The 25,352-nt window shown below is 41.5% G+C and overlaps 2 long non-coding RNA genes across 2 annotated transcripts in view; one reads left to right on the top strand and one right to left on the bottom strand.

The window, feature by feature from the left end:
- LOC142070574 (uncharacterized) overlaps positions 1-17,787 on the top strand; it is an 85,893-nt gene extending 68,106 nt beyond the window's left edge. The window contains exon 3 of the long non-coding RNA XR_012666446.1: positions 17,227-17,787. This is a non-coding gene — a long non-coding RNA (uncharacterized LOC142070574). The remainder of the gene's footprint in view (positions 1-17,226) is intronic.
- LOC125630586 (uncharacterized) overlaps positions 1-25,352 on the bottom strand; it is a 217,377-nt gene that overhangs the window by 190,535 nt on the left and 1,490 nt on the right. The window lies entirely within an intron of this gene.

Below are 25,352 nucleotides of genomic sequence, written 5' to 3'. Positions count from 1 at the left end.
ACTCAGGAATTTGGGGGTCCATTCCAGGCTGGAAGGGAGTGTGTTCTAGCATGCATAGACTGTTCTGTCCGTTCCCTGCAAACCTCACCATTGTCCCTTCCAGCCTGTCCAAGTGCTGTATCTGTCCTATCCCTGGCTCTTTGTCCACTCTCATTCTCCTCACCTACCCTGTCCCAGTCTTCACTCCTCAGGATTCTCATTCTAGTCCCACTCTCCTTGCCCAGCCGATCCTAGTCTCCTCCTACACATTCCCTATCCCAGTCCCCTCTAGCTATTCACAGTTCCCCCATCCCAGTTCAACCCTTGCTCCCAATCTCCTTTCCCTGACAGTCCCATTCTACCTCCTTGCCTGGCTCCCTGTCTGATCAGTTTCTCTCCCCAATGCACTGGCCTCAAGTCAGCCCCACAAACACATTCCCCATCCCCACCAGTTCACAGTCTCAATCTCCCTCCCCAGGTTCCTCATGTAATCTCAGTGTTCCTCCGACCCACTCCCTTCCTTCTTGTCACTGACTGGCCAAAGAGACTGTGCCAGTGTCCCCCCTGCACCTTGGTTCTTTGTCAAATTTCTCTTGCCCCACCACACTTTGAACCCCACTAGCCCACAGGTTTCAAGTCCCAGTCACTCCACCTGACGTCTCATCCAATCTCAACCATTCCCCGATCCACTGATTCCAGTCCTCTGCCATTTCCCTCTCAGACTCTGAATCTTCTTGCCCAGCCAGTCCCAGTTTCCCCACCATGCCCATTCCCAGTCCAGGTACCCTCTTCCCCCTACCACCAACCTTGGGTCCCAGTCTCTCCAACTGCCAAGCTTCTGTTCCAAACTACTGTCCCCTCCCACTCCAGTGCTTGTCCAGCGCATTCAAATTAGTCAGCTTCCTTCTCCACATTGCCTGGGTCCAGCAGAGTGGGCACAGACAGCACAGGAGAGGCAGTCTCCTGGTTCTCAGTTCTGGCCCCCATCAGTCCAGAGCTGCAATTTGAATGGCACGTCCCTCACATGAAGATCATTTCCTTGCCACATTTCATGTCCCTGTTCCAGTACACTGGGGCAAAAGCACTTCTCAGAAAAAAAGTAAGCAGAAATTTTTACCCTAGGCAAAACAACGTATTTTTCCTCTTATCTTGTTCTTGGAAATTGTTGAACAGCATTGGCTGACATTTTCAACCAATCAGCCTGGGGCATGTAAAATTTCAGCCCAGGTGGCCATCGTTTGGTAAAGTTATACGCAACTAAACACAGGGTTTTAATGGGGAATGTCTGGCAACGTAAGTAATAGACAATGCTACCAGCCCCAATTATTAGAATAAGCAAGAATGATTCCATTTTATGAGTCAGAGATATTTTTACAGCTATATTATCCCTTTGCATGACTGAGTCCTGCTAGGTTTATAATGGAGGCTACAGTATACAGCATGTACCTTATTTTATTATGGGAGACAAGTGAATATTGACTTTTGTGACTACTGTGATAAAAAAGGGTTCAACTGCTACCTTTTACTTTCCTAGCTCTATGGAGTGCAAGAGAAAGTTAACATGGGATAGGAGGTTTCCAGTTGATTAGGCACCCACATATCATCTCCTCAAGGCCCAGCGTATTATGCACCATATTAGATCCAATGTCTGGGTTCAGCCCTCTAGATGTATGCAGTAAAATTGCACAGAATTCTACAGCAAAATGGGAATTATGGCAACAATGTTAACCAATACAAAATAATTTGACAAGCTTAAATATTATTTTTAAATAATTTTAAAAATATTCCACAAATAAAAACTCCTGAGATGTACTATTATTTATCTGCATTGTTGCTTAGCAACCCCACTGGAGGGGCTGAATGTTGCCATGGAAACTCCTAAGGCCCACAGAAGTTGAAATGAGAGTTTTGGATGGTAGCTGGACTCACCTCCAAGCCTCCTCTGGCTCCCTCAACTGTTTAATCTCCCTTTATTACAGTTAGCTAGAGAGTCTTTCAGTGGTTCTAGCACTGTACGGGAGCTAAATCCAGCCTGAATGGCATACCGCCTGTGCAGAGACACCACCTCCACTTCCTCTGAGAGAAGCTGATGTCTGGGAATGCATGTGTTCCGGGGACAGATCTTCACTTCTGCGGTCCTTAGCGCAGACCCTGTATTTCAGAAGACCCTCCCTCTTCCTTCAGTCCTTTCAAAAGGCAGCAGCATGGGAGCAGGCACAGAGCAGCCACTGAACTCACTTTTGTGGGAAAGATTCAGATCAACTTTTAGAAAGCAAACCTGTAATTATGCAGCAGCTTGTACAAAAAGCTAAATCATATGGCCATTTGCATATGGTCACATAACTGCATTATAATGTATATGGTACCCTGCAACCCACTTCTCATGTTACCATGCATGACAAGAGACCTCATCTATCATAAATGATTTAAGAAAAGAGCCAGTAAAGTATGATTGTGCAAAAAGTGCACTTTCTTAAAATTTCATCTGAGCAAAACACATTTAAAAGTAATACCAGCATTCTAACTTTTAGCAGCGAGAAAGCAAGGAAAGTTGACATTAAGGCGGAACTTTCATCCAATAAAAAGAAGATACATAGGAATATTTTAAGTTTTTATTGGCTTGCGTACATTCTATACAATGCAGTGAGACATATACTATAAAACCAGTGATAGGATGCCCTCAGTTATATCAGTTAGTGGTTCTGCTCTATCTCAGAATAGTAACAAGTCACACAAGTGTTAATTCTCTGTAAAGTTGAAGGTAATTTTTAAAGAAAAGGAAAACTGTTGTGTAGCTTTTAAAAATGCTGGAATACAGTTATATTAATAAGCTCTACATATAAGTATATGCCATGTGATGGACAGCTTGTCTTTAGAACAAAGAAAGAAAGTCCACATGGCAAGAGAATATAAAAAGCTGCTGCAGCTCCTCCATCTTGTCTTCAATCCTGCTTCTTACCTCTGGAGGGACTTTGCTCCACTGAAGCTTTGAACCAAGGACTGAAAGACCCATCCCAGCTGTGGATGTACTCCAGAGACTTGATATGAACCTGCAGTTTATTCTATCACTACTGCAACCCTGAACCAAGAACTTTGCCATTTCTGTATGTAATTGATTCCATTTAACCAATTCTTGCTCTCATCTATATCTTTTTCCTTTTATGAAATCTAAACCTTTAGATTTTAGATTCTAAAGGATTGGCAACAGCATGATTTGTGGGTAAGATCTGATTTGTACATTGACCTGGTCTGGGGCTTGGTGCTTTGGGATTGAGAGAGCCTTTTTTCTTTTACTGGGATATTGGTTTTCATAACCATTTGTCCTCATAACATGTTGCACTGGTGGTGATACTGGGAGACCGGAGTGTCTAAAGGAATTGTTTGTGTGACTTGTGGTTAGCCAGTGGGGTAAAACCGAAGTCTTCTCTGTTTGGCTGGTTTGGTTTGCCTTGGTGTGCATAAAAACCCCAGCCTTGGGCTGTAACTGCCCTGCTTTAAGCAATTTGTCCTGAATTGGCACTCTCTGTTGGGTCCCAACAGAACCAGCCTCATAAATGTATAATCTGAAATATCAGTTTAAGGTCCCTCCCACCATCATCAATCAGTAGCTTTAAGTAAAATGTCTTGTACATCTGAGAAAAATTTCAAAAGAAAACAAATCAAGTCTCTGTGAGACATTCCTTATCTAGTTATAACAATTTTAGACATACAAATACATGTCTAGTTTTCCCCCCATTAACCAACGTTTTCAACATTTAGCTATATGTAATTTTCTTCACTTTCTTAAAAATGAAAGATTTAGATACAATTTGAAACCTAGAAAATAAATTTTGTTACCAAATTCTGCTGTCATTTATTTGTGAGAGCAGAATTCGGCCCTATAATTTCAAAGCATCATTGGGCTGGATCTGCACCATGTATGGTCTACTTCTCAATGCCATCAAGAAAAGCAGAGTGGTTTCACAATGTGACAAGTACTAAGCAGATGTATATGTATAATGAACTACAGTGGGAGTTTCCCTAAGGACAGAGTAAAATGTGAATGAGACCTTAATAAGGTGCACAGATATTATGCACAGAGAAGACAAATCTCTTATTTGTAGTTAAATAACGTTTGCTGCAGCTGCATACCTGAAAATATTTTTTCTTCATGTGTGTAGCTTTGCATGGCATTACCACAACTTGCATCCTTGGAATCTAGTCTGAAATATAGCTCTGTGTGCGTCCAACTACATTGCTCTTTTCACAGAAGTCACTCCCTTTGATTAATTATTCAGGCCAAAGACCTGCCCTCTATCACAATCCACCTTTATTCAGTTAATCATTACAATCATCTCCAAGGTGTATATCTCTGGTAAGTCAAAGAAAAAGTCACCACAGCACTCACACCCACACATCGGAGGCGGGGGAGGGAGGGGATGCATTCTTCTACTTTTCCATGCTATGGATTTTGGTGTAATAGCAATTCCTCTAATGCTTTCTACCATATTCACAATAAATGACTTCTGAGACTAAATGCCTCCATTTCACTTTGCTATCTGATGAATCTCAACAGCCACTTATTACAAGTACACTAGAAAACAACAGAGTTTCTCTCTTAAATCAGGAGCGATCACATTTTGAAGCATAGCATAACAAGTTATGAAAAGTCAGTGAGGCACACCTCACTTATTTAAATGTTTGCACTGAAAATACACACTGTCAGAGCAAACAGGATGGCCATAGTGAGCAGACAGAACATGATTGGCTGAGCTAGCAGTTAAAAAGGAGCTGCAAAGACTGAACTCAATGTAACTTGAGTACATGCTTAATGCTAGTACCATCTAAGCATCTAAATCAGAGAGCAAGTAATGAGCCACATTTCTGAATACCACAGGCTTCTAATTAGCCATCCCTGCACAAATAATCACAAAAGGTAAAAGTCCATATTTCATACCACAAAAAATCCTTGCCCATACCCCTAAATTGATTATTCAGTGTTTACATAGCCTCTGAAAGAAAACATTGAGTATATACTCAATCCCACCCTAACATGAATTTTCCTCCTATTTAAAGTTGATCTACAAGACCAACAAGTCTTCTTAGTTTTCTTTAAAATTATCATAAAAACACAGCATTGTTTCATATATTAACAAAAATAATAAAATTAAGTGATAACATTTCATAGAGACATGTATCAAATACCACGTCTTTACCCTACAATTTCCAAATATAAGAGACATTGATATTTAAAAAAAAGCTTTCATGAGAGTTGTGGATTCCATCATTCTGTAATCTTCTTGGAGCAGAGCCCATCTTTCCTGAGTGTTTTGAAAGTGCCTAGCACATAGTGGGCACTACTGCAAATAAATAGGAATAACTATTCTTGCCTTGTCATACTGAACTGCGGTGTTACAGTAATGGATTTGGCAATCCAGTGAATGCACACTCTGTCTGGCATAAAGGTACCTACCCTAACAGAAACTCTATCTTGCAATGACTATGCTCGGACCAAACTTGCATTCCTGTTCACCCCAAAATTCCCAACCAAAACAGGATTGAACCCTTATTCCCTCAGCATTCCATTGGAACTGTAAATATTTCAAGCATTAACAAGGAATACTTTGGCCAGAAGATTCAATGCAGATTTGTGTGATTGGGGGGGGGGGCGGTTGTGTTGCTTTTGCTTGGATTTGCGGGGGCACAGTGGGAAGGGCTTGGGTATATTATACCTTGTGCTCACCTTGGGCATGGACCTATGAAATGAGAGATCAAAATGCTCACCTCCTCACACAAGGCACTTTTGCATAATTCACAATTAGATCCAGAATCAGGACAGAGGTAGAGTTTTAGCTTTTTTATCTATGTAGTATTTAACTCAAAACAAAAAACAAAAATGTTTGACTTTTGGATTTGTTTAGGCTCCAATCCAGCAAAGTACTTAAACATATGATTAGTCCTATGGGTCTATGGGTCACATGTCTAAAGTATGTGTTTGAGTGTTTTGCTGGATCAGGACCTTAATTAGCAAACAGATTTTTAACTATACTTTTTAAAGTATTTCCTAGTCACCATGACAACTGTGTAACTAAAGCAGAACCTCCAATTACAGACACATCAGAAATGGAGGTTGTTGGTTACTCTGAAATGTTACGCTGAACAAAACATTATTGTTCTTTCAAAAGTTTATAACTGAACATTGACTTAATACAGCTTTGAAACTTTACTATGCAGAAGAAAAATGCTTTTAACTATATTATTTTAAATTTAAAAAGCACAGAAACAGCTACCTTATTTTGTCAAATCTTTTTTTTAAACTTTCCTTTTATTTTTTTAGTAGTTTACGTTTAATAAGTACTCTACTGTATTCGCTTTTTTGTTGGGGTTTTTTTTTTTTTTTGGTCTCTGATGCTGACTGATTGCATACTTCCTGTTCAAAATGAGGTGTGTGGTTGACCAGTCAGTTTGTAACTCTGGTGTTCGTAACTCTGAGTTGCTACTGTATACAAGTAGGAAAAAAAGTACTCCGAATTTTCCAAAGTCTTTCCCCAGTGCCCCCAAATAAAAGAGATTTTTAGCTGCCATCTGCATGTAGGTTTGCTTTTCCAGACATATGGCCTTTTGGAGGGAGATTAGACAGTTCTCATAGTTTTTGTCTTTCCATTTTTGTTGTATAAATATATCACATTCACTACAAAAAAAATTTAAAGAGAAGAATACAATAAAAAACAGTCTGTCTGCGTATATAAAACAAAAAATACAAACAAAATAGTTTGGCAATGTCTTAGTAAATATTTGGATGCTACACTTTAATAATGTAGCTATAAACGTGTCAGCTCAAGTAAAAGTGCACTGTAGAACAGTATATTGTAAGGACAATGAAACAGAATCCATCTTAATTTTCATCATACGAAAAGTGAAATTAAACCCTGCTTATGTAGTAAGTATAACAGCTGCTTTGTTGCTTCAACGTGAGGTTGATTATTACATGGCAATAGCTTAGAGTTTAAATGAGAAATCAAATTGATTAGCATATAATTAGAGATAAACAAGCAGGCTCATATAAAATCTAACCTCATGCTAGCATTATCTGTTCAGATAAGTAGGGCTCAAACTGAGCTTTCCATTTATAAACATAAATTGGACTTAGAAAGCTGAAAATTGTACTACCCTCAGTGATATGATTCAACATATTTGATACTCTGTCATTGTGTAGTGACATTTAGAGCACTGAATACCAATATGTACTATGACAAAGCTATTTTTGCACTGTTCTTTCAATATGAGATATGATCAGTCTGCTGAACTTTACATTTGTGACTCAAGCTAAAGCCTTTCACCTACTATTATAATAAGAAAAAGCTTGATGGCTTAATGGATAAAGTGCTGACCTTTCTCAGTCCACATTCTAAGCACTACCCCCCAAGGAATGGTAGTCCACATTGCAAAAGCAGAACACACAATTCCATACTATCAGCAATTACTATACTGTGGAGACTGAAAACTAACCTAGCATTGAATATGCATATTATACATTCATAAGACTACTTTATTGCAATAAGGCTGCTGATTTTTGTCATATGGTTTTATATAACATAGCATTGTTTCTAATCGCCACATTTACTTTAATAACTCAGATCATCACTTTGAATTTTGCCTTATTTTAGTGTAGAATTTTCATTTTGATTTGAAGAGAAACTTGCAGTTAGTCTGTGCAACTAGCTGTGGGCTCAGTCTTGCAAGGTTTTGTGCATGCTGGCCCTGATGCAGTAAAGCAGTTAAGCATATTATTTGACTTTAAGCACATTAATAGTCCTATTGGTTCCAACAAGACTACTCATATGCTTAAAGTTGAATATGGGCTTAAATGCGTTGCTTAATCAGGACCAGACTGCTCAGCAAGTTGTAGAATCAAGCCTTAGCTATATATGAGCTGAGATATTTTTGTTTGTTGTGTGCACACGCATAAAACACAGAAAAAATGAAAATTGCAGCTTCCCCAAAACAGCAACAAAAAAAGCCAGAACTTTCCTAATGGACCCTGTCTGTAGTTATTCTCCAATTAGCGTATGCTGAAAACATGGCATGGTAATCAAAGTAGGTACAGATAAAAGAAAAGTCAAGGATTCTCTTTTGGGGGTCAAGTTGGAATGCTCAATGAAATGAAAATGTGTAGTTGGTGCCACTATTGACTGGAGGATGTTTGAGTGAACAGGTTCAGCTCAAAGCCTATGCACCAATTAAGTCCTACTTAAGTCTATTTTAAATGGGCGGTAAGTGGTATAGGCTTTGGGCTGGCCTGCTGCAGAAGAGCAAAATTCATCCTTTACCCATCCTGTGTTAATATATTTTCTGAGACAAATGCTTTCAAAATGAACTGCACAGTTTTCAGTCTGGGAGTGGGGACACTACTTCTATAAAGACTGGCTTCATCATAAATCACTGCTAATGGCAAAATAGAATTTCTATCAAGTGGCAAGCAGAGTTGGCTCCAACTGAGTGACGTTCGATTATAGATCTCAAGTGTGTTACTTCATTCCGCAAAGCAAGTTAGTGAAGCAAAGAGAACCTGGCAGACTTAGGAGTTTAAATGGAATCCATTTTGTATCCATATATTCACAGAAACTGGACTTGGCCAAGGAAGTTTAAACCAATTTAAGAGACATTTGATCAGATAATATTAGAAATGCAATTGAAGATATTCCCACAGACAGTGTTCCTATAATCTGCTTATTTGGTTTAAATACATTTAGTTTTGTCCTTGTAACTAAGTGAGAAAAAGAAAACACTTGTTGAAAATATCTTAAATCTCGTTTATAGTATCAAACCTCTTATAAAGTGTGTGTATACAAAATAATTAATATATTTTAAAATCCTAGCTTCATTCAACTACCTGCTCCCTCCTAGGGTTTGTAAACCCATTTATGGGGGCTCTCAACCAAGGAGGGAAGATGGGCCCTAATTTTACTTTGTTTAGTTGGAACAATTGAATAGTTAAAATTAACCTAACCTTTTTGTTAAATGTTAGTGATACCTGATGGGAAGTTTGGGGGCCCACTATTATTAAGTTAACAATTTTGTTTGTGAGGGCAGGTGTCATATTGATGCTCAAGATGCCATCTTTTGTTATGAATAACCTAACCAATTATCACCCAATCTTTAACCTATCATCTTTTGAAGACGGTTATTGGGAAATAATTATTGGAGAAATTCTACTTGCAGCTTGATCATAGACGCAGTTTGGCCCAGTGGCAGGGCACAGGACTGGGACTTTGGGTTCTATTCACAACTGGCTGTGTCACCTTAGACAAGTCATTCTTCATCTCTGTGCCTGTTTCCTCTCATTCCCCTTTTCTGTTTTATCTATTCCATCTGTAAGCTCCTCAGGTCATAGACCATCTTTTGTGATGGGTACGTCTTCCACTCAGACTGGAGGTGTAATTTTGAGCTCGGACAGATGTACTTGTGCCAGCTTTGATCAAACTAGTGCACTAAAAACAGACATATTACTGTGGTGGCATGAACAGTGAGACAGACTAGCTGCCTGAGTACCTACAGTCCTAGGCAGCATTATATTCGGAATGGCGAGCCCATCCTGCCACCTGCACCACTGGGGCCACACTCCTATTGTTAATGCACTAACTCAAAGATAGCATGCCTACATCTCTCCCAAACGGAAATTATCTCTCCTGTTTGAGTGTAGATGTACCCGACATATCTGTGCATTGGTAGAGGCCTCTAGGTGGGACTGTAATACAAATAGCAATTTTGATCACTTTATTAATTTCATTATAGATACAGATTAGTTGGTAGATATGGATCTGATACTAGAGTTTTGGAGAGGGTGTCTGTGAGTGATGATTGTCTGTGATTGATAATCTTCTAACACTGAATATTGCTAAAGTGTTCATGTGATTTTGTTATGTCTATTAGTATGTGTCAATACCTTACACCATGAGTCTGTGTGGATTCACCTGTGTAGTTTTGTAACAATGGACTGGGCTTGTATTTCAATCTAAGAAATCTAAACGTGAGTTAACTGGTGCTCTCTCTTCCTCTCCCAGAGTACTTATCTGGGGCTTCAGAGAATTCTATCTTCACTGGGGCAGTTAAGTGCTAGATTTTGATCTCCAGCATCATCCATATGAAAATAACACTCACGTCTCATTCAGATCTACATCTTATTTTCATCACACCAGATCCTGCCGTTTCTTCTAGAACTTTACAGAGGTTGAGATTTGGATGGGAATTAACTACTCGTGTTCATTCAAGAGAAGGTGGGAACAATAGTGACGGTGAGGGAAAGGATTTAGATGAATGGGAGTGGATCATCAGTGCCCCTTCAACTGAAGATGTTATGCACAGCCTTTGCCAACACAATATGCTGTCTTGAGATCATTCTGGATGCATCACTTCTCCTAGATCAGCTCATAAAGGCTCTGGCACAAAGTGCCTTTTCAATCTGTTTTACCTTTGACTGTTTCTCTCGAATGCAGAACTTGCCACAGTGATCAAAGATAGATTACTGAAATGAGATTTACTTGGGGTCACCCTTGTAAAGGGATTCAGAAGTGCAGCTAGTACAGCATACAGTGGCTCATCTTTTAGGTTGTGTGAATGGCTATGAGCATAACAAAAATGCTTCGTGCTCTGCACTGCCTATCTGCTTCCTTCAAGGTGCCATTCATAGCTATGGTAATGATCCCTCCGTAAAGCATGAACTATACTCTCAGCTAGGCAATCTCAGAGACTGATCATCTCTCTCTCAAATCATGCTTGAGATGTGATTTGGCTGGGCATTCTCATTGTCAATTCTTGGGTTAATCTCCCACTAGTCAGTGACTAAACAGTCTCAGTGGAGGGCTTAGAATTTTGACTCCTGGTTCCTTAGCAGTCCTCCAGATCTAAAGACTGGGAGCTAATAACTTCAGCATTTTCTTGCAATCCACACTCAGTTTCTCCCTTACTCCTTATTCAAGCAAAACTCTCAGTGAAGCAAGTGGAAGCTTAGATATGTGAAGACTTCAGAACTTAGACCTCTGAATACCCAACAAAAAGTGAAATATTTTCATTAGCTGTATGGAAAAAATAGTTGTAGATACACATAACTAGATATGGAAAATAACGTTGATGCATTTTATTCTGAGAGGAGAAAATAGTACCCAAAGAATTATTTTTTTTAAAATTTTGCTTGGAAATTAATAACTTTGAGGAATGGATTATGTGTTTTCTTTTCACAGAGTTAATTTTGGGATGCTCTTATCCAGTCACCTGCATGCTCGTATCCAATAGGGTCAGTGTAAACTGGTCTTTCTCTAGGGTTCAAAAAAGAACTAGATAAGTTTGTGGAGGATAGGTCCATCAATGGCTATTAGCCAGGATGGGCAGGGATGGTGTCCCTAGCCTCTGTTTGCCAGAAGCTGGGAATGGACGACAGGGGATGGATCACTTGATGATTACCTGTTCTGTTCATTCCCTCTGGGGCACCTGGTATTGACCACTGTCGGAAGACAGGATACTGGTCTAGATGGACCATTGGCCTGACCCAGTATGGCCATTCTTATATTCCTATGGTGTAGACTAAAAATAAAATCTCAGAATTGTCTGTCATAATAATAGTTTGACCTTTTGGAAACCCACAGCATTTGCTTTTGAAAGTGATGAAGCAAAATATCTGTACATTCAACATTGATCGATCCATTTATATTGTTTGAGTTTTGAGAGTCATACAGCACAGACACAGGTCACTCCAAGTTGTGCAACCCTTTTTAATTCAGAGCACTGACCTGCCAATTTTGATCTGTTTTTCTGCCGTGTCACTTCAGGGAGCGGTTAAAGCAATCAACGGTTGAGCTGATATTTTAAATTATATGTCATAGTAAAATAAAAGTAAAGATGTATTCACTATCCATAAGACATCTACAGAGGTCTTTAAACCATCTTTAAGGGTTTTTTTCCCCATCCTTGGCATTTAAGGGGGAGATTTTCAAATTCATAAGCGGCAGGTAAGCATCCAGTCCTCATTTCAATGTAAATTGGGCACCTAACCTCCACTTTTATATGAAACACTTAAAGAGAATTCGACTGCACAAGGAAATGTACATTAGTTGAATCCTGTTCTGTTTCAACCATTCATAACTGGAGTGGGGAGAAGCAAAAGAAGCCAACTGCAGCTATAACTCCGAGTCCTTCATCAACAATTTCCAAATTGCTGAGTGTAGAGCAACTATTGAAACAACATGTGTCATCCGTGGAGCTTCTACTCCAAACTGTAATGACAGATTAATGTCACTGTCAGGTACTTGGCAATGGAATAAAAGACCCTATAGTAAGGGGGTGAGGCCTTCCTCAGAGACTGATGGGGAGGAACCCCACCCACTCCTTGGTGGGTGGAGCCAGGACAACCATGCCTGCCCCGCCAGAAGCAGAGGGTCAGGACTGGAAATATAAAAGGCGGGCCCTGCAGCTCAGTTGGACTGGAGCCGCTGAAGGAGACAAATATTTCCCACCACCGCTGGAGCAGGAGCCTGAAGAGGACCTCTGCAGCACTGAGGACTCACCAGAACTGCCAGATGACCAGGACGCTGAAGAGCTACTGGGAATGCTGCTGGCGGTGTGCCCCAGGGAGATGGAGGATGACCCCGAGATACAGGCACACATTGAGAGGAGTGTAGGAAGTAGCCCAGGAATACCCTACTATAGCCCAGTTTTGTTGTTGTCAGCGAATTTTGGCTGGATCCCTGCTGATCTGGTGGAGTTGGGTGAGTCCGGGTCCCTCTAACCCCTGCTGCCAACCCCACCCCTGAGTGGCAGCCTCCCCACCTTAGGCCAGGAGGCCTGCATTTGTCTGCTATCTGCCAGAGCCAGGGCGTGAGACTGTTTGGTGCTCTGCCCTGCCTGAGGGCCCAAGCTGGTTAGACTGCTTGTTTCTCTGTCCTGCTTGAAGCCAGAGCCCTGGACTACTTGCTGCCTAGCTCTTCTTAAAGGCCTCAGAGATTGCTAATTCCCCGGTAACCATTGTCATACCAAGGCCCCGAGAGTGAGGGGGTGTGGTCTCCCTCTGAGACTGATGGGAGGGATAGCCCCATACACCTACAGCCCTAAGGTACAATGTCTGGTGTTTAAAACTCAATGATCTATTGTATTTATGATAGCTGAGTTTTACTGATACAACCCCTTTAATAAAGCATTAATAATAGTCTGATATCTTAAGAAAACTTTCTCTGTTTCTGAAATTCCTTGCCATTCTTAGTGAAGATAGTAGATAGCTGCGTGAAATCCACTAGTGTATTATTTTCTAGTTTTACAGAGCTTCCTGTTAGGCCTTTGATATCACTTCCTCAGAAGGCAAACACGGAATGAAAAGAGAAACATTGACAACTCCCTACACCAACTAGTGAAGATGCAAAGAGTTTCCATTCAATAATTTATATTCTTTTATATAACCTAGCACTGCACATGACCTCTTTTGCAGGTTTAGGAATGGCTGTGCTTTTGTCCAATACACTTAAGCGCTGGGCTTAATTATCTGAGTGTATCATGGAGATATGAGTGTTCAGTTGTGAGTTCTAAACCATATTACATTTGCCAGGGGCCAAGATGATAGGAGGGGATGGCAGTTTCATTTTATGAAGTCAAACTATATGACAAGAAGCATTGCCTTCCTCCCCATAAAGACTGCTGTCTCCTTTTCTGTTCCTGGATTGGAGAAGTGATAGCCCAGGAAAACAGCTTGCATTTTCCCCTTTTGCAAATGCTCCGTAGTATTATACGTAAAGAGTGGTTACACTGAAAGCACTGTAGGTAGGTAGGAATTCCATCCCTCAAATGTAAAGGGAAAAATTGCTGGACTGAAATAATGGAATATGTGTAGTATTGTATCACTACATAGAACAAAATAGGGTTTGCTCTCCTACATAGTACTAAAAGCTCCTTGCCTTTCAACCATGACTAGCTGTATATTTTTGAGGATACCATTATGTTCCATGCACTTTCCTGCTGTTAAAAGTTATACCAAAATGCTGACTAGTACAGCTTTGTCCCTCTTTCCTTAGTTGTTTGCAGTGTTACTGGAGCCTGGTCCCAGGATATGAGAGAGAGACACGGGGGTGAGGTAATATATTTTATTGGACCAACTTTTGTCTCTTTCGCCAACAGAAATTGGTCCAATAAAATATTACCTCACGCACCATGTCCCTCTTTCCTTATTAGGTTTGCCTTAGTTCAGTAGTTGTGTTCATCAAGTTCACTGCAATGACTCGCTGAACTATTGAACACACTGTTTCAGGTGACCCCATACAATTTCTATGGGGCTGGTATCTCTCATCAGTAAATGTGGAAAAAAATAGCTAATACACTGACCAATATAGAATTGGACAATATAATTTTGGAGGCAATTTGGGTTTTGTATACATGTGCTATGGGTAACAAAACTCACTTAAGATGATTGTACTTAACCTTGCAAATATATTACAGCATGATACTATCAATGCATTGCCTTTCTCCTTACATCTGCAATTCTCAACACACAGTCTTCATAACAGAAAAATATGTTAATCTCTCACAATGTAACTGGGCGTATTGTCCAATTAAGACCAGACTGGGGAGATTTGGGGGCCAGACTAGCTTGCACAAGAAATTCTGCTGCAGACAAAGACCCAAGGAAGGACAGTGGCAGCCACATAGAGAGCAAGTAGTCCCAGGGTTCCAGGAGTCTGGAAAAACTCTAGGCTGATATTCCATATAAGCTTAAATCAGGAGCCTTGTAACGTAGAGAAGGACAGGACTCCCCATGCTCAGACAACCAGATCAGATTCTAGGCATGAGTAGAGCACATAACCTGCCTGATCCCTCATTGTGGTAGAGGGAATATTCTGGTAGGAAGGCAAATGTCTATGAGCCTGTCTCACAGCCAAAATCAAAATCAAACCCATTCCTCAAAATCAGCCCTCTAAGCGTTTTAATATTGGCTGCAGGTGCCAATAGCAGGACATTACTGTGCTACAATTATTATATGCACTAGAGTCTCATCCATGTAGAACTTCTCTGTTTAAATTAATGTTTGTTCTGATCCATTCTTTTCCCTTTATTCATGCCCCCAAATTAAAATGCAGTGCATATTAGACAAAAGGCAGAAAAACAGCTTGTACATAACATAGTTGTGCTGTTTTGTGTTGAAACCATACAAAGTCATGGTAGGGGTTATGCTGGGAGCTAAGCAGAGACACTTTTCACTTATTGCTAATGTCAACTTTGAAAAAAAATCAGAATTAAAGGAGTTCTTTTGTGAGAAACATTGTCTGTACAAATTGGTCACCACAGATTCCTTTTCTGTCAAAGTCCTGGTCTACACTAGGACTTTAGCAGCATTAAATCGATGTAAACCTGCACCCGTCCACACGATGAAGCCCTTTATTTTGACTTAAAGGGCTCTTAAAATCGATTTCCTTACTCCACCCCTGACAAGTGATATTAGCGCTTAAATCGGTCTTGCCGGCTTGAATTTGGGGTACTGTGGACACAATTCGACGGTATTGGCCTCCGGTAGCTATCCCAGAGTCCTCCATTGTGACTGCTCTGGACAGCACTCTCAACTCAGATGCACTGGCCAGGTAGACAGGAAAAGAACCGCAAACTTTTGAATCTCATTTCCTGTTTGGCCAGCGTGGCAAGCTGCAGGTGACCATGCAGAGCTCATCAGCACAGGTGACCATGATGGAGTCCCAGAATCGCAAAAGAGCTCCAGCATGGACTGAACGGGAGGTACGGGATCTGATCGCTGTTTGGGGAGAGGAATCCGTGCTATCAGAACTCCGTTCCAGTTTTCGAAATGCCAAAACCTTTGTCAAAATCTCCCAGGGCATGAAGGACAGAGGCCATAACAGGGACCCGAAGCAGTGCCGCGTGAAACTTAAGGAGCTGAGGCAAGCCTACCAGAAAACCAGAGAGGCGAACGGCCGCTCCGGGTCAGAGCCCCAAACATGCCGCTTCTATGATGAGCTGCATGCCATTTTAGGGGGTTCAGCCACCACTACCCCAGCTGTGTTATTTGACTCCTTCAATGGAGATGGAGGCAACACGGAAGCAGGTTTTGGGACGGAGAAGAAGATGATGAGGAGGAGGAGGTTGTAGATAGCTCACAGCAAGCAAGCAGAGAAACCGGTTTTCCTGACAGCCAGGAACTGTTTCTCACCCTGGACCTGGAGCCAGTACCCCCTGAACCCACCCAAGGCTGCTTCCTGGACCCGGCAGGCGGAGAAGGGACCTCCGATGAGTGTACCTTTTAAAATACTATACATGGTTTAAAAGCAAGCATGTGAAAGGATTACTTTGCCCTGGCATTCGCGGCTCTCCTGGATGTACTCCCAAAGCCTTTGCAAAAGGTTTCTGGGGAGGGCAGCCTTATTACGTCCTTCATGGTAGGACACTTTACCACTCCAGGCCAGTAACACGTACTCGGGAATCATTGTAGAACAAAGCATTGCAGTGTATGTTTGCTGGCATTCAAACAACATCCGTTCTTTATATCTCTGTGTTATCCTCAGGAGAGTGAGATATAATTCATGGTCATCTGGTTGAAATAGAGTGCTTTTCTTCAGGGGACACTCAGAGGAGCCCATTTCTGCTGGCTGTTTGCCTGTGGCTAAACAGAAATGTTCCCCGCTATTAGCCACGGGGAGGGGGGAAGGTTGAGGGGGTAGCCACGCGGTGGGGGGAGGCAAAATGCGACCTTGTAACGAAAGCACTCGCTCTTTGTGTGTGTGGTTTTCGGAAAAAAAAAGGGGGGGGGTGAGAAAACCTGGATTTGTGCTGGAAATGGCCCACCTTGATTATCATACACATTGTAAAGAGAGTGGTCACTTTGGATGGGCTATTACCAGCAGGAGAGTGAGTTTGTGGGGGGGGGGGGGGCAGAGGGTGAGAAAACCTGGATTTGTGCTAGAAATGGCCCAACTTGATTATCATACACATTGTAAGGAGAGTGATCACTTTAGATAAGCTATTACCAGCAGAAGAGTGGGGCGGGAGGAGGTATTGTTTCATGATCTCTGTGTATATAATGTCTTCTGCAGTTTCCACAGTATGCATCCGACTAAGTGAGCTGTAGCTCATGAAAGGTTATGCTCAAATAAATTGGTTAGTCTCTAAGGTGCCACAAGTACTCCTTTTCTTTTTGTTAACAGCAAGGTTTACCCTGAAAGAGTGTAGCCACTGTTTTATAAAATGTGTCTTTTTAAATACCGCTGTCCCTTTTTTTCTCTCCACCAGCTGCATGTGTTTTAATGATCACAAGATCTTCTCCTTCCCAGAGGCTAGTGAAGATTAGAAAGAAAAAAAAAACACACTCGAGATGAAATGTTCTCCGAGCTCATGCTGTCCTCCCGCACTGACAGAGCACAGACGAATGCGTGGAGGCAAATAATGTCAGAGTGCAGGAAAGCACAAAATGACCGGGAGGAGAGGTGGTGGGCTGAAGAGAGTAAGTGGCAGGCTGAAGAGAGTAAGTGGCGGGCTGAAGACAGAGCTGAAGCTCAAATGTGGCGGCAGCGTGATGAGAGGAGGCAGGATTCAATGCTGAGGCTGCTGGAGGACCAAACCAGTATGCTCCAGTGTATGGTTAAACTGCAGCAAAGGCAGCTGGAGCACAGACTGCCACTACAGCCCCTGCGTAACCAACCGCCCTCCTCCCCAAGTTCCATAGCCTCCACACCCAGACGCCCAAGAACGCGGTGGGGGGGCCACCGGCCAACCAGCCACTCCGCCACAGAGGATTGCCCAAAAAAAAAGAAGGCTGGCATTCAATAAATTTTAAAGTTGTAAACTTTTAAAGTGCTGTGTGGCATTTTCCTTCCCTCCTCCACCACCCCTCCTGGGCTACCTTGGTAGTCATCCCCCTATTTGTGTGATGAATGAATAAAGAATGTATGAATGTGAAGCAACAATGACTTTATTGCCTCTGCAAGTGGTGATCGAAGGGAGGAGGGGAGGGTGGTTAGCTTACAGGGAAGTAGAGTGAACCAAGGGGCGGGGGGTTTCATCAAGGAGAAACAAACAGAACTTTCACACCGTAGCCTGGCCAGTCATGAAACTGGTTGTCAAAGCTTCTCTGATGCGTACCGTGCCCTCCTGTGCTCTTCTAACTGCCCTGGTGTCTGGCTGCGCGTAACCAGCAGCCAGACGATTTGCCTCAACCTCCCACCCCGCCATAAACGTCTCCCCCTTACTCTCACAGATATTGTGGAGCACACAGCAAGCAGTAATAACAGTGGGAATATTGGTTTCGCTGAGGTCTAAGCGAGTCAGTAAACTGCGCCAGCGTGCCTTTAAACATCCAAATGCACATTCTACCACCATTCTGCACTTGCTCAGCCTGTAGTTGAACAGTTCCTGACTACTGTCCAGGCTGCCTGTGTACGGCTTCATGAGTCATGGCATTAAGGGGTAGGCTGGGTCCCCAAGGATACATATAGGCATTTCAACATCCCCAACAGTTATTTTCTGGTCTGGGAATAAAGTCCCTTCCTGCAGCTTTTGAAACAGACCAGAGTTCCTGAAAATGCGAGCATCATGTACCTTTCCCGGCCATCCCACGTTGATGTTGGTGAAACGTCCCTTGTGATCCACCAGAGCTTGCAGCACTATTGAAAAGTACCCCTTGTGGTTTATGTACTCGGCGGCTTGGTGCTCCGGTGCCAAGATAGGGATATGGGTTCCATCTATGGCCCCACCACAGTTAGGGAATCCCATTGCAGCAAAGCCATCCACTATGACCTGCACATTTCCCAGGGTCACTACCCTTGATATCAGCAGATCTTTGATTGCGTGGGCTACTTGCATCACAGCAGCCCCCACAGTAGATTTGCCCACTCCAAATTGATTCCCAACTGACCGGTAGCTGTCTGGCGTTGCAAGCTTCCACAGGGCTATCGCCACTCACTTCTCAACTGTGAGGGCTGCTCTCATCTTGGTATTCATGCGCTTCAGGGCAGGGGAAAGCAAGTCACAAAGTTCCATGAAAGTGCCCTTACGCACGCGAAAGTTTCGCAGCCACTGGGAATCGTCCCAGACCTGCAACACTATGAGGTCCCACCAGTCTGTGCTTGTTTCCCGAGCCCAGAATCGGCGTTCCACAGCATGAACCTGCCCCATTAGCACCATGATGCATGCATTGGCAGGGCCCATGCTTTCAGAGAAATCTGTGTCCATATCCTGATCACTCACATGACCGCGCTGACGTCGCCTCCTCGCCCGGTATCGCTTTGCCAGGTTCTGGTGCTGCATATACTGCTGGATAATGCGTGTGGTGTTGAATGTGCTCCTAATTGCCAAAGTGCAGTGAGCGGCCTCCATGCTTGCCTTGGTATGGCGTCCGCACAGAAAAAAGGCGCGGAACGATTGTCTGCCATTGCTCTGACGGAGGGAGGGGCGACTGACGACATGGCTTACAGGGTTGGCTTCAGGGAGCTAAAATCAACAAAGGGGGTGGCTTTACATCAAGGAGTATTTCAGGCAGGACTTCACAGAGGGTTCCAATAAGAAATGGTGCACCTAAGTTATTGTTCTTATTGGAACAAGGAGGTTAGTTTGGCCTCTGATTGATACATGGCTAGATTTACCTCGCTGCACCTTCCCTGTGAGTGACTGCAGTGTGACCTAGAGGAATGAGTCCCCTAGACAGGGGAGGGGGGGAAGCAAATGAGTACAAAACAAATCTGGTCTATTTCTTGTTTTGATCCACTCCATCTATCTTTTACATCTTTGGCTGGCAGCAGACTTTGCAGAAGGACTGCATCCCATCCACATCTCATGGCTGCTCAGCAGAAGATGGTACAGTACGACTGCTAGCCATCCTCATCTCTTGCCTTCCCGGCAGAAGATGGTACAGTACGACTGCTAGCAATCTGTATCGCCTGCCTGCTCACCATAAGACGGTTCAATAGGACTGACTGCAGGACTAAAGAGAATGACCTGGTCAAGTCACTCCAAATTTAGTCCCTGCGCCCATGTCTGCCCAGGTGCTCGTGGCCGACGTGGCCAGGAGCACCTCGGACATGACGATGACGGCTACCAGTCGTATTGCACCGTCTGCTGCCACAAGGCAAGGGGTTGCTGCTACTGTGTAGCAATGCCGTACCGTGTCTGCCAGCACCCAGGAGACATACGGTGACAGTTACCTGAGCGGGCTCCATGCTTGCCGTGGTATGGCGTCTGCACGGTAACTCAGGAAAAAAGGCGCGAAACGATTGTCTGCCCTTGCTTTCACAGAGGGAGGGAGGGAACGGGGGCCTGACAATATGTACCCAGAACCACCCGCGACAATGTTTTAGCCCCATCAGGCATTGGGATCTCAACCCAGAATTCCAATGGGCAGCGGAGACTGCGGGAACTGTGGGATAGCTATCCACAGTGCATCGCTCCGGAAGTCAACTCTAGCCTCGGTACTGTGGAAGCACTCCACCGAGTTAATGCACTTAATGCACTTAGAGCATTTTCTGTGGGGACACACACACTCGAATATATAAAACCGATTTCTAAAAAAACGACTCCTATAAATTCGACCTTATTCCGTAGTGTAGACATACCCAAAGTGTAATAAAGTTATTTGCTTGCGTTAACATTTACCTGAATTGTATTCATACTTTCAATAAAGAGTTAACTTTACACTTGTACCTTTTGACTTTGAGAAAGGAGTTCAGACAACAGCACAAATACTAACTGAAGTGACTTATGTGGTAGGCTCACACTGCTGATGGAGCTTATGGACAGAGATACATTCAGCACTTCTTCTGACCCTGCTTATATATGTGCTTACTGTCCTCAATCTTAAATTGAGATTCACTATCATATCCCATTATAGTCCCAAGTATATCAGGGATCCAGGCTAGCGACTCCCATTGCATGATTGTGGTCTAATTGGGTCAGCTCTAATAGTGCTACATAAAAATAAGCTTTACCAATATTTTATTAAACGGATTAACATTCATTGAGAATAGGTCACAGACCGTATATATTTTGTTAACTCTTGGCAGAATGTTATACATACAGAAAGAGGCTTCAGTGTAAGAATAAATCCTGGGAAAATTTCTCTCTCTCACTTAGGCTTTATGATGGTAAATGATTTAGAGACTTTTGTAAAGATGCCAAGACATGAAATAAAAGTAGTTTAGACGTGAGAATTTAGATTGACTGGAATGTCAAGGAAAATAGAATTCCAAATGCCAGTGCTTTCAAATCCATGTTCCGTTTTAAGGAAAACATCAGTATAATATAAGAAACATTATAATAACTATATGACTAATGAAACTTTCATCTTGATTGGAGAGACAACACAGTTTACCAGTGGAAAGTATGGTAAAGGTACTGATTTTCAAAACTGTCATACGGTAAATTCTATAATCATTTTAATTTAGTTAATTTAATCCAAAACTATTCAACTTCTAAAAATAAAATAGTCTACATTTTGAAAAGTAGTTATTTTGGATGCCAAATTTGAGACACCTTAAAGAGAGCTAATTTTCAGAGAATTTGTGATCAACGCTTTCTGAAAAATCAGTCACTCTTTTTCTTCTTACTTCACACTATCAAATGGCTGAACTTTTTTTGTTAAAACTACATGCATGTGTACACGCACCCCAGAAAAGGTTTAGCCTAGGATCACTGTTTTGCACCTAAAAATACTTTGGCAATTCAAATTTGTCGTCCCCCCCCCCCACCAAAAAAATTAATTACACTCAAGACTAGGAATTCTAATCCCTTTCTTTTGGAGGGGGCAGAAATGGACGAGGTTGTAGATACAAAACAAAATTGGAATTTCTTAGGGATGTTCATCCATCAAGAGAGAAAACAGGATTGTATGGTGTGATGTGGTCTAATATAAAGATTTTATTGGTATGCATTTGGAATGGCTGGATAAAATGTTCATATTACACTATGCTATCTTGTATTCTCTACATGCCAGATATTTAACACTTTTACAAGATCAAAGGCCCTAATTATCAACTGTTTGAGGAAGGGACCACATAAATATTATGACTTGTACAGCACTCAAGCATATTGCTGGGACTTAAAATATCAAATCGAATAGATCCATATTTTATCAAAGATTTGAGATTCTAAACGTTGGGGCAGATTCTAATCCAATGTAATTCTGCATAGCTCCATTTACTTCAGTGTAGTTTCACTTACTTACATAATTTGAGGGCACGGGTCAGTGTTTTTCTCCGTTGAGTAACGAAACAGGTTTATTAAGATTTTTTTTTAATGGACAAGAGTTCTTAGATGTGCTTAATTGTTCACACTGATAAGTCAATTATATACTCATGAAATAGGGGCAGTGTAAGGCAGACATACTTCAGAGAGTTGTCAAAGCTTCTCACCATAGCTCTGTCAATGCACTCAAGTCCTAAATCGTAATACCCTGAGTCCATTAGTGCCAGATCTTATTATAAAGTGTTCAATATCACTACAGGGGATAGAAGAGATACGAAATTCTTGAGGCAGTGCTGTCTAGTGGATAGACCCCTGGACTGGGGCTTAGGAGACTTGAACTCTATTCCCACTGGCTTCAGGCCTGCTGGGTGACTATGGCATGTCATTTCACCTCCATGGCTCAGTTTCCACAACTTTAAAATGGGGATGATACTGACCTCCTTTCTAAACTATACCTACCTCACTTTGATATCCGGTAATGAAAAGCACTATACAACACCTAGTTATTATTAGAAAGTTAGATATAAGCCTGTTTGTTAGACTGGAATAGAATTTTGGTTTTGACTTTTGATACCCTTATATCCTTACTAATATGTGTGAACAAAGAGCAAAGATACTGAATGTTACATTTCCCACAACCAGATGGGGTTTATAGTACAATGAGAAAAGATAACGGATAGAGTTAAAAGTGTTGCTGTACAAAGTGGGAGTTTAATATACGGGCATACACTGGAAGGCTGTCTGACTCCTCTCAAGCCAAGGTCAAGCAACCAGTTAAGAGGGGCAAGGAGGTATGGGGGAGAAGGTATAAGAAACACTAAAAGTCAAAGAAAGGCCTGGCTTTGGCCAGAACACAACCTCACTCCTTACCTCTCCTATGGGATACAAAAGAGGTAGTATCAAGACCCCAGATTGACAACCCTCCAAAATGGAACAAGACCATAAATTGTAAGGGGTGGGACCAGGGGGTGTGCACTGCAGGTAGATCTGGACCTGCTAAGAAGGAGAAGGTGGGAATACAGAACAGGAACACTGGGGAAAGGCTCCGAGGCATCACAGCTACGGATATGCTAGCTTGAAATTAGCCCCAATAAATATCTCATTGCCTGCACTTTGGACTTCTCGTCTTCTGCTTTCTGTCTGCATGACAAGAACCAGGGGAGTGGGTAAAAGGAAAGCCCCTAACATTCAACCAGGCCACTGAGTGGCAACAAGTCTATTTCACAGCTGCTATTCTAAAATTGGTGGGAGGCACCACTTTAAAATTCAGTAATTTTTTGTAATGCTGCAAGAACTTCAGAATGTCATCACTACTGCATAAATTGCAATCATTTTATATTTCCCTAATTGAATGCTTGAAAGTTATGGAACATTCCAATAGTGGTAAGAAATTAACTAACTATGTCTTGTATTATATTAGCTGTTTGGGGGTCTGACACCCATGAAACTTGTTTGACTTTAATGGAGTTGCTCCTGATTTGCACTGGTGCAAGAAAAATTGTACTATGGCTCTTTATCTTTGAAGGGGGAGACATGCTATGAGCTAACCACCTCATCTGTATGCTCAGATTCCACAGCATAAAGTGATCGCTTTTGCCAAAGGAAGTTCTGTAAGTTCTGTTCTGGAAGTTCTGTTGCCTATCTTCTGAAATGTAATTGAATATATCTGATATAGTGCTTGTGTAGTATACAAAATGACATAGTAGAAGTGTGTCTCTCCTTGAATGCAATGTTTACACATTTTCAAGCATTATTAAAATCTCATGCTTAGTCCCGACATACTTCATAAAAATGAAATAGAGAGAGAGAGAGAGAGAGAGTTTTATTTTAAATCAGAATATTACTGTTTTAAAAGGCCCTCTAATGCTAATGAATATTATGAATAAACAATTATTTGGTATTTTTAAACAAAAAATTAATATAGAAGCTCAATTATAATTAAACCCAGATCATTATAAAATGCAGAACAAAAGGAGATACATAAAAGTAACCATTTTATGGGAATTAACAGAAAAGGCCAAGGAAATTAAATATGAAGCATCATCCATGCTTTTCAACACCATGCTTTTTCAACACCATGACATTCAAGAACAAGATGATATTTATTTGTTCAGAAAAGTAAAGAAATGGTAAAGAAATGGTAACTATGCAAAAATGAGAATATTATATTGTGGTTACCAGCCCTAAAGACTTTTTGATTGAAGTGAAAAATAACTGATCAGTTTGCTATGGTAATTTAGAACGATAAGATTAGCATAGTGAATATAATTCAATCTATAACAGCTGGATCAGTCTGAAATGCATTAAGAGCCAACCCAATCAACTGGTTTTACTTCAAAAAGAAATCAGTATGCAATCAGGATAGTCAAAAAAAAGTGTCACAGGTTTAAATTTAACCAGGTTTCTTCTTAAGAACAAGAGAGAGAGCTCCTAATTCCAATACTGAAATTGAGTAGCATAGTTAATGTATACAAGAGAGGTTCTTTGTTTGAGAAGGACATTCTTAATTATGATCAACATGTTTGCATTTTAAATCAAAGATTTTTTTTTGTAGAATTCAAAGTATGAGACCCAACACATCCTCTATCATTTTAACTGGCAGTAATGACTGCATCAACTATTTTACTGTCATTGAGCAGAAATGACAAAAGCCTAATGAATTCTTGAGTTTTCATAAACTTCAAGAAATATTTCTGGTTTGCAATATTAGTACAAGTTTACAAACCTTCTTGTTGTTTAATTTAAACTTTTAAATTTTTGTTTCATGATTGAATCAGGTTTCAAAGTGTTTCTAGCTAGAGAGAAATCTGGGTTATATATTAGGGACAGGAAAAATCGGCTGTGGTCATGTAATTAAAAAGACTCTCATCATGTGCAAAAGGAGGTCAAATTAAGGTTGCACTTTAATTTAGCATTTCTTAACTTGAGTGTTTGACTTTGCAACCTTAACATTCTTTTAACACAGAGTGGGGCTTTTTGTTTGTGCGTTTTTATGTACAACTGTATATTTACTGTGTCATATCCTCAACTGCTGTAAATAGACATTACTCCATTGCAGTCAATTAAGCTATGCCAATTAATGTAATCTGGGGATAGGGCCCACTTTACAGAGTATATAACATAGGAAAAAGCTGGTATAAGTGCATGACTCTGTCTTTTTTGGAATTTCTCTCTCCCCCTCTCTC

The sequence above is a fragment of the Caretta caretta genome, chromosome 1, assembly GCF_965140235.1.
Source record: "Caretta caretta isolate rCarCar2 chromosome 1, rCarCar1.hap1, whole genome shotgun sequence".
Classification (NCBI taxonomy): domain Eukaryota; kingdom Metazoa; phylum Chordata; order Testudines; family Cheloniidae; genus Caretta; species Caretta caretta.
The sequence above is the reverse complement of the archived record's forward strand: the minus strand, read 5'-3'. Positions and strand labels throughout refer to the sequence as shown.